Source organism: Pteropus alecto, unplaced genomic scaffold (genome assembly GCF_000325575.1).
Source record: "Pteropus alecto unplaced genomic scaffold, ASM32557v1 scaffold92, whole genome shotgun sequence".
Lineage (NCBI taxonomy): Eukaryota > Metazoa > Chordata > Mammalia > Chiroptera > Pteropodidae > Pteropus > Pteropus alecto.
Window position 1 is genome coordinate 5938579 of NW_006432447.1, and position 10612 is coordinate 5949190.

The 10612-nt window shown below is 38.0% G+C and overlaps 1 pseudogene; it reads left to right on the top strand.

Moving 5' to 3' along the window:
• The first annotated feature begins 513 nt into the window (after nucleotides 1-513).
• Nucleotides 514-632, top strand: LOC112475987 (annotated as a pseudogene).
• The last annotated feature ends 9980 nt before the right edge of the window (nucleotides 633-10612 follow it).

Consider the following 10612-nt stretch of genomic DNA (forward strand, 5'->3'; position numbering starts at 1 on the left):
GAACAAGATGAGGATGTCTGTTCTAATCTCATCACTTCTATTTAACATTTTACTGGAGATTCTAACCAGAGAAGTAAGGGGGAAGGAAAAAAAAGGCTTTCAGATTGGAAAGGAATTAAACGGTCTTTATTTGCAAATAACATGAGAGTCAATGTAGAAAATTCCAAAGGATGTACAAAAAAGCTCCTAGAATTAATAAATAAATTTAGCAAGTTTAATATAAAAAATTAATACAGAATTTTATACCAATATTTCTATCAATGAGCACTTGGAAATATAAATTAAAAAATATCACTTACAGTAGAATCACAAACACAAAATATTAAAAAATATAACAAAATATATTCCAAGATTTGTATGCTGAGACTATAAAATATTAATGAAAGCCATCAAAGAAGGACTAAATAAATGGAAAGTTGTACCTACAAATGTAAGAATTCAAAGCAACTCCGTTAGAAATACCAGTAGGCCTTTTCGTAGACATCAGAAAGCTGGTTCTAAAATCTGTATGGCGTCTATGGCCATGCTACCCTGAACAAGCCCGATCCCGGCTGATCTCGGAAGCTAAGCAGGGTTGGGTCTGGTTAGTATTTGGACGGGAGACCATCTAGGAAGATCATGTGCTATAGGCGTTGAAAAATAAGAGATTGTAAATTGACAACAAGGTCCTTGCAATCATTAAAAAATAAAAAAATAAGGGATTGTAAACTGACAAGTTCCTTGCAATCTGTGAGGTCAACCAAGGGTTACCTTGCCTAAAATAAACAAACAAACAAACAAATAAATAAAATAAAATCTGTATGGAAAAGTAAAGAAATTATAAACAAAACAATTTTTAAAACAACATAGAAGATACCTGCTCCCTCATTTTAACACTTACTATAAACTACAGTAATTAAGAAAATATATTTATGACAAGTTAGACATATTGATAAGTGGATCAGAATATAGGTAGCAGAAATAGATTCAAACATATATGATCAATTGACTTTCAGTGAAGATCCTGATGTAATTTAATGGATAAAAGATAGTCTTTTCAGCAAATATTGGTGGAACGGTTGGATATCCATATGCAAAAGCAGCAACAACAATGACAACAAAACCATCCTCAACCTATACCTTGTATCATATACAAAAACTACTCAAAATAGATCATATGCTTAAATAAAAAATGTAAAACTGTAAAACATAACAAGGAAATCATAAGAGAGAATATTTTTACTTTCAGTTAGGCAAAGATTCATTATAAGACACAAGAGAATAAACCATACAATTTTTAAAAAGATAAATTGATTGTAATTAAAATTTAAATTTTAGGTTCTTTGAATGTTAAGATAATGAAAAGACAAGCCATAGACTTGAAGAAAATGTCTGGAAAAAAAAATCTAGTAAAAGAAGTATATCCAGAATATGTAAAGAATTCTCAAAACTCAATAGGAAAAAAAAAATCAGAAAATGGAAAAAAAGATTTAAATGCTTCATCGAATAAGATGTACAAAATGATATATAAGGACATGAAAAGATGCTTGACATCATTAATTATTAGAAAAATGCAAATTGAGCACATAATGGGATATTACGAAACACTTATGAGCATGACTAAAGTTTTTAAAAAATAAACCTCCATATCAAGTGGGAGGATGTGAAGTGACATTTTTAACCATTGCTGCTAGGAATGAAAAAAGTACAATCACTTAGGAAAATAGTAGTCAGTTTTTTTCAAAATAACTTTAAACATGAACTTACTCCAAGAATCTACTCCAAAGTAATTACTAAAAAAAAGAAAAAGAAAAAGAAAAAGAAAAGAAAACATGTTCACACAAAGACCTGTACTTGGAAGTTTATAGCCTGTTTATTCATAATTATCACAAAGTAGAAACAATCCAAATGTCCATCAAATGGTGAATGGATAAAGTAATCATTGTACATATATACAATGGAATACGACTTGGGAATAAAAATAAATGAACTACTGATCCATGCAATACCATAGATTAATCTCAAAAGCATTGTGCGTAAGTGGGAGAAACCAGACACAAATGTTTATATAATTTTGTATTCAAGTTATATAGCACTCTGGAAAAAGCAAAATTATAGAGTCCAAAGTCTGATCGGTGGTCACCAGGGGCTGAGGGTAGAGGGAAGAAATTGGTGACAAAAGAGCATATGGGAACATTTGGGTTGATGAATATCCAATATTGATTATGGTAGTGATTATATGATTATATATAAGGTTTTTAAAACTCATAGGACTGTACACCTCAAAAGGGTGAACTTTATGTAAATTATACTTGTTGAGAGACAATTCTATCAATTGTGTTGTTGGTAAGGCAATCATAGCTCCTTGTTCTAGACTATCTTTTCAAGAATGTTTGCATAGAGAATAGCTTTGGTAGAGAAAGATAGTGTCACTTACTGAAGCAAAGTGCTGATGTACTTACTGTCTAATATAATAAAGATAACGTCTCCCTCTGCAGTAAAAGGCAAACTTACTGTTGGGGAAGTTCACAGTTCCTCTTCTGCAGGCCTATGTCCTATCACCCTTTGGGAATTGGGGCTCGGGAAACCGGTCCAAAAATTATACTGTGATGACTGTTATTTCCATGAGTAATAAACTGCCCTTCATCTCTGACCCAGGAGTCTGATAGAATAGCCTCTATGAAACAGTGGCAGAGTGACTTGTTAACTTGTAAGTAGAGTAAAATCTCTGACTGACCCTCTATAGTTTTGGCATTTTCAGTAAATGTATTGACCAAAATGTATGCTCAACCATGCAATATGTTGTCCTCCACTTTCTTGCCTGTTAATGAGAAGAAATTGCAGATCGAATATTAGAAAATAGGTTCAAAGACAGCTGTCCAAACTGGACCTTGGACTTCGCAAACATCCTCTAGTAAGTTCACCAGTATGGTGGTCAGCTTCACCCTATTGTCATAATAAGTAATATTAGAATTTTTCCTGTGGGCAGAAGGCCAAAGGTTCTATTTCTATCACACACACAAAAAACAAAAACAAAAAACAAAAAAAAACAACAACAAAACAGCCTCACACACTGAGCATTAAAGGAGAGAGTTTGTGACCACTATGTGCAGAAAACAGAAGAATCTATAGACCTTCTTATGATTCACTTGAGAGATGAATGAGGTGAGATGTATAATACTTGTTAAAGAAGAATGGGAACAGCTGGATATTCTTATGGCTCAGCCCTCCCACAGCCTTTTATACCAACTGCAGGTCCATTTGGAGAGGACAGTAAAGGGTTCGCAGTTTTTTGTTATCTGTTTTCTGTTTTTGTTTTTTTTCTTTCCAGTAGGTACTGGCTGTGATAAGAGAGCTTTCCCTAAAACAGACAAACTCCCCTTGGAAACCATAATGAGGCATTGACTAGTATTGAGGGTCTTATGCCTTGGATTGAGTTTACAATAATGATGAAAGGGACACACTACAGAGAGAGAAACTGACTCAAAGAAATCTAGATAAATGCTTGCTGTCAGCCTTGCCACCTTGGAAAATTTGTCTAACTCTTATGTGGAAATCAAATAAGTACTTAGAAAGTGTTATTATATTAATGGGAAATAATGCCCATATTAATGGGGACTCCTCAAAGGTTAATGCTGTATGAGCCAAGTCCAAGCCAGGCAGAGGATGCAAACCTCATGGCCCCTGCTAAAAATCAATGTGGCTATGGCTGCTGGGTCAAGTGTTTCCCAAGAATAAAATGAAGGGTGTCAACCATGAGCACCTCACTATTCCATATAGTATTGGGTAGGCCAAAAACAATGGAAGTTAGTTTGGTTAAGATGAGAGCAGCTACTGCACTGCTCAAAATGTGCCTTGCTTACTGGTGTGAAGGCATTCTCTCTCCAGTCCCCTTGATTCACCTATCCCCCTCTATCTCAGTTACTTTAAGGAGAAAGATGATTAGGCATGGGGCTGAAATCTCCTGTCCCCAGGAGTACTAAAGGCAATATGTACCTGTCTGGGTGTGTTAGGGAACTTCGAGGCGGGAAGAGACTCAAATTTGTATGGCTTTGTTGGACATAGGTGCCCAACTCACCATCGTACCCATTGCCTGTATTTAACTAATGGGATTTGGGCAAGGTTCAGAGTACAGCAAAGAAATTAATGTAATTTTGTGGTTGGGATCCTTCTGGCCAATTGAATGTACTACGGTTGTGGCTTTCACTACTGAATATATAATTGATCTTGATGTTTTACATACACGTCCTGTGAATGCTCATAAAGACCAGAGAAGAGTTTTCTAATCAGAAGAGAAGTGCTCAGTGAACACTTAATATTTCCCCATAGGTGACTATACTGCACTGTGATTTGCCACTAGTGAATGAGCCAGATTTTAGCATTACTGTCTCTAATTCACTGATGTCCAAAGCCTTTATTACTTAAACGATGTTCTATTGGTTGGCAAGTCAGAAGCCTGGGTCTCAAAGGCTTTGACTGTGGTGTGATCACACCTCTGCCAGCAGAGGTGGCTGATAAACCCTGACAAAATGTTCTCTGAGTAAAGTTTCCTGGGACTATGTGGATGGATTCACAGTGCTCAAGTACACCCTTTAGAAAAGCATCTATTAGCTAGCTCTTGTGGAAAGTGAATGTCTGATTATAAAATCCTTGTAACCCAGGCTCAATGATTAACAGGTTGGGGAGTGCCCAAAGAGCCTCACTTGTCAAATGGAAATAGTATATTCAAGTACTCAGCTGGGTTAGCCCAAAAGCATCTTGGATTTATATAAAAAAGTCACAGCTACCTCTCTGGGAGAAACTTCATCTCCCATTCCACCACTTTGGAAAACTATTTGAAAGTACTTATTAAAGCAGCACATATAGATATCCCATGACCCAACAATTTCACTTCTAAGTATATACTAACAGAAGTGCATACATGTGTCTATCAAAGGACAAGTAAACCAAATGACATATGTGAGAAGATTTACAGTATAATTAACAGTGTAATTATAATAATCAAAACTAGAAATAGCTCAATTGTATGACAATAAAGTAACTAAGTAAACTATAGTATATTCATACAAAGGAATATCATACAGCAATTAAAATGAATGAATTAAAATTATAAGAACATAAGTGATTTTCATAAATATAATTTCAGCAAAACAAACCAGGTACAGAATAATAAATACTATATTATTCCATTTATATAAAGTTCAAAAGAATGCGAAGCTATCCGGTTTCAGATGTTAAAAGAATAGTGAGCTGTTTACTTTTGCAAAGCTGGGTGCAAGGTGACTGGGAGAGGTCTTGATGCTAGTGGCTTTCTTGTTTGCTGCTCTGAGTGGTGGTTACATGGGATTTTGCTGTATGAAAATTCATCAAGCTATTGACTTATAATTTGGACAATTATATTTTAATAAAAATGACTATTAAATAACCAGGGCCATGGATAATAAAATGCTGAAAGGGCTAGCACAAGTCACAAACAATAAAGTATATGCTAATGATATTTATTAATACAGAAGCAGGCATCTTAAGTAAAATGTAACATATCAGATCCACAAGTAAATTAAAAGCAAAACATGCTATAATGAAGTAGAGTTTATTTCAGGAATTCAAGTCTGGTTCAATATACTGTCTTTATAGATGCTAAAATACATTTGAAAAATAAAATATTCATTCTAAATAATAAATTTGGTAAATCAAAAACAAAAACTCCTTTACTTGGATATCGATATAATAGCAGAAACCAATATCACACTTCATTGTGAAACAATAAAGGCATTCTACTTAAATAGAAAAAACAATAAATATATCTGCCAATACTATTTTCCAATATCTTTCTAGCAGTTCCAGACAATGCAATAAGGCATGAAAACAAATGAAATTACAAACATTGACAACTTGGAACTAATACTCTCCTTTATCGGAGACTGTATATTTATGTGCTTGAATAAAAATCAAAGGCACAAAATAATAAATTCCATTGAAGAAGTATTTAATAATAATAATGCTCTGCATGTGAGGTACTTATAAAATATACATTAAACAATTAGAAAGTATAATGAAAAAGAAGTTTCCCTGACCACAGCAAAACATAAATTGTAAGACTTTTTAGCGAAAAATATATGACATCTATAAGAAAAGTAAAAACTTTGCAGAGGACCATGAAGGACTGACTACTTGATCAAAGGGAGGGAAATGTCATATTTATAGACTAGAAGATATATCTAGTAAAGATTTCCACTCTCTCATATTAACTCAATATTTAGAGCTGTACCAATAAAAATAGTGATATTTTAGAACTTTACAAAATTATCTTATAATTCAACGGGAAAAAATACACAGGTGAAAATAGTTATGAGAATTATGAAAGTGAATATGGATGGATGACTTGTGTTACACAACATTAAAGTGTGCAATGAGGCTGCAATAATTAGGATAGTGCTGTCCTGGAATAAAAGTTGGCAGACTAATGAAGCTTCTCAGACGTCCAGAAACAGATATATATATATCTGTTTCTATATATATCTGTTTCTATATATATCTGTTATATATATATATATCTGTTTCTATATATATCTGTTATACATGTGCGTGTGTGTGTGTGTGTATCTCTCTCTCATATATATATATATATCATATATATATGTATCTAGTTTAAAGGTTTAAACTAGATACTAGTTTAAGTAAAGGTTAACACTAGTTTAAAGGTAGCAAATGAAATATGTGGGGAATGGGAAAATTATTCCCATTATTTCCAACCACAAGCAACCAATCTGTTATGTTCAATGCATATACTTTGGTTATATACGTTCTTGTAAAATAGGTATTGTTGTATTTTATGCCCCTCCTAGTTCTTGCTTTGTTCACACAGTCCTGTGATCCATGCAGTCTGCTATGTGAAAACCTAGTAGTTCATTATTTGTAACACAAGAACTCTACGGTGTATATCCACCACATTTTGGCTATTGACTTCCTCAGCAATGGTCATACAGATGGCCTCAACTCCCTACCATCAGACAACTTCCAGTATAGTCCTGTGACATCAGTGATCTGAGCTAGGAGAGTTCAGATCACTTAGAATGGCTCCCTTCTCTTCGACTCTTTTGTTACTGTCTAGGATTTCACCTTCTCTTGGCCATGAATTTTACCTTTTCTAGTGTGAGTCCATTCCCGTTGACAGACATGCATCTGCCCTGTCAGGAGGCTAGACCATAGTGGGTGGGTGTGACCTTGTTGTGCAGTCTGTGTCTACTGGCTGTGATGTCTCCCTTGTCTTCATGGCTGGGCTCTGTGTCCAATTTGTGGGCAGTATCCTTTATGTAGTGGAAGGCAAAGTAGACTTTAGAAAACAATGAATATTTTAAGATCAGTTCATTCAGGAATGGAATCTCAGCTCTGCAACCCACTATCTGGACAGTCTTAACCAAACCATGTAGCCTTCCTAAGCCTCAATTTTACATCAATGAAATATTAATAATAATACCTTGTATATTATGACATAGTGAGGCTGACATGAGGTAGCATGTGGAAAACTTACTTGCTGTTCTTTGAACACACCTGGCTGTAACTCCAGTGGCATTTACCTGCAAAGGTCTTCCATCCTGACTTCTTCAACATTTGCTCAAATCTCACTTTATCAATGATTTCTGCCCTGATCACCTTAATTAAAATTGCAAACTACTCTTCTCCTACTTTCAACTTTTCTTTTTTCCACAGCACTTTCACCTTCAAAGATATTAGGCAATTTGTTCATGTTTATGTTTATTGTTAGTTGTCAGACTTCTCTTGCTAGATTCTGTTGAAGACCCACATCTGTGTTTTGCTGATGGATCCTAAGCACTTGGAAATAGCACCTATTTCCAGGTGGCTTAGAGTCCCTATTAAGTAAACATTTGATAAATTAATAGTTATATTTAGCATTGTTAAAATCTGAATAGTCCCGAAAGCCTACCTAAGATATTTTCACAGTGCCGGAATAGCCTCTTGAGAAAGTCAGTTTTTGGAGAAGGCAAACACCAGTCTGAAGTCTGAGTAGGGTTGGGCGTCTCCCAGCAGGACATCTTATTCTCAATTCTTATTTAGGAGACCAGAGGCCTTCTGGAGAAATAGCCAGGCAGAGTCACCTCTGCATGGAATAGACACTTAATAAAAGGTCTATTGGCTGGATTCGGAGACTACACGCATTTGTTAACTTTGCAGATAGGAATAATTATGCCCTACTCACCATGAGCTCCGTGACCAAATGGGAAATATCCTAGTTCATTGTCCATTGGCTTGACAACTTGGAAAAGAGCTCAATTTTAATCTAAAATTCAGCCCAGAAGCTGATCCTTCTAGTAACCAAAATGAAAATAGAGTGACACTGAAAAGGGCTTCTCAGGAGCTCATATGAGCAAAGGAGGAACACCATTTCCATTTTTCAGACCAGTGAAATGACATGCATCCTCCCCAATGGTTAGGAGAAGCCTGGTTACTGTGGGTTACTAGTAATGTTGAGGTCAGCTTCACTGGTAAAGAGAGATCTCGAATGGCAAGGCCGGGCTCTGCTGTCTGTGGGATCAGTGGAACAGTCACCTGTCGGCTACCTGAAAACAACATGTCATGTCTGAGTGGAGGGACAGAGGTCTGGGGTCCCACAAACTCACTTCCACATTTCTCTTCTCTCTCGTGTGCCTCTTCTTCCTTTTTGACCCTTCATTGCTCTCCTCCCCTCCTTTTTCTGCCGTGGGTGTTCTGCTCCAGACCGGTGGTCCTCACACATTAGCGAGCAACAGAGTCACCGGGAAGGCTCATGAAAACACAGATCTTGGGGCCCATCTCTCAGAGTTTCTCATGGAGTGTTTCTGCGCTGAGGCCTGAGAACTTGCCTTTCTAACAAGTTCCCATGTGCTGCTGCTGCTGCTGCTGCTGCTGCTGCTGCTGGTCTGGGGTCCACACTTTGAGAAGTGCTTCCTCCCTATTGCTCGGCTCCTCACTGTGTTTCTCTCTCTACCTCTGCCTTTCTGTCTCCTCTCTCTCACTGTCTTTGTCTTTCCTCTATGTCCTCGTTAAACTCTGTCTCTCCCGCTCTTCTGAGGTCACTCATTTCTCTTTTTGTAACTTAAAATCAGGAGCAGGGTGGAAAAAGAAGTCCAAGTCCCATGATCCAGCATCCTGCATCCCAAGCTGGAATTTTTTTCTCTCCTCTTTGCAAGCTCTTGTGCTAAAGCTTTCCTGCCAGTGACTGTGACACCCTGAGAACCAAGGTGAGAACTAAAGCCCCAGGTCCTTCCATATGGCAGCCGTGTGCCTCTCTGCTCCTCTCACCCGCGGAAAATGCCTGGAAATCTTCAAAGACCACAGAAATGGAAGGGAGAGATGAGAGAAAGTGAATCTATTAAAAGGCATAAAAGTTGACAGTTTCAAAAATAATGATCTGGGTTTCCTCTTATTTAAAACTCCCCAGCTGCCCTGCTGCTTTCATTGCTGCTGCAACTGACACTCAGTTATGTTTGGAATTAAAAATACATAAGTGCTTTCTGAAAAAGCTGCTAATTTGAAGGTCATTAGCAGCCAAAAACATATTTCTCTTATTTCTAAAAAAGGCATGTAATAAAGCTATTAATATTTACTCTCCTCCCCAAGCTCTGGCATGCTTCCTGCTCCAGTGTAAGCTTTCTGCCTTGCCTTGACCCCCAGAAATGGGTCTGTCTAGTGGCCTTTACTTCCTTATACCTCGCATGTCCCTGTCACCTGTCTGGTGGCCTCCAGCACTCACAGGAACCTGTGACCAGCAGCAGACTGACTGGGATGGATGTAAATTGCCATTAGAGTTGGTGAAATGGCCCTGTCTTCCAGGGAGAGGGCACTTCTGGCAGTTAAGTGCTGATGGGTTCAGAGGCACTTGCCTTGGTAATGAGGATATTTGGGATAATTTCCCCTGTGACTGCAGATTGTGTCCTAGCTCCCTCTGGTCTGTGTCACAGCAGCCAGGCAGGCACGCCTCCCCTGGGGCCACTGTGATGGCCAACAGTTGTGTTAGCACTTGGCCCGTGATTGCTGCAAGTCTGGAGGAAGCCTTCCACACCTCACTCACCCCCTACCACACAGACGGAGGCTCACTTGACTTCACACTGCTGTCAACTGCTGCACCCTAAGACTCTTTTTTGCCTGCTTACCACTTTCTCACGTTCCTCTGTCCCCTGGCAGCTTTCTTGAGCTGGCCCCAGCACACAGCCCCGCCTCCCAACTCTCTCTCCACAGCTGTTTGTTTATGAGGGAAATTACTAGAAGACCAGACTGTCAGCAGCTTCCCCGTGAATCCTACTTGCAAAAGGGAGAGGGGGGTGGGGAGAAAAGCAAGGGGAGAAAGCCAATGAGGCTGGAGTTGTGGTTGCCATAGAAATATAGAAATGGAACTGACAACTGAAAAGCATTCCACAGAGCAAAGGAGAAGGAGGAGAGTGAGAGGTATGTGAGGGAGGAAATCGAGGTGAGCGGAGCAGCTGATCAATAAGTAGTTACATAAAATATGTTCAGGGGAGGGATGATGTGAAGATAGGGTCCTGGCCTAGGAGTGCAGGTCCTGTCAGAGGGCTGGGCTGAGATAAGGATGCAATCTCTCGGCCTAGAACTAGAAAAGCCAGCAGCGTGGAGTCTG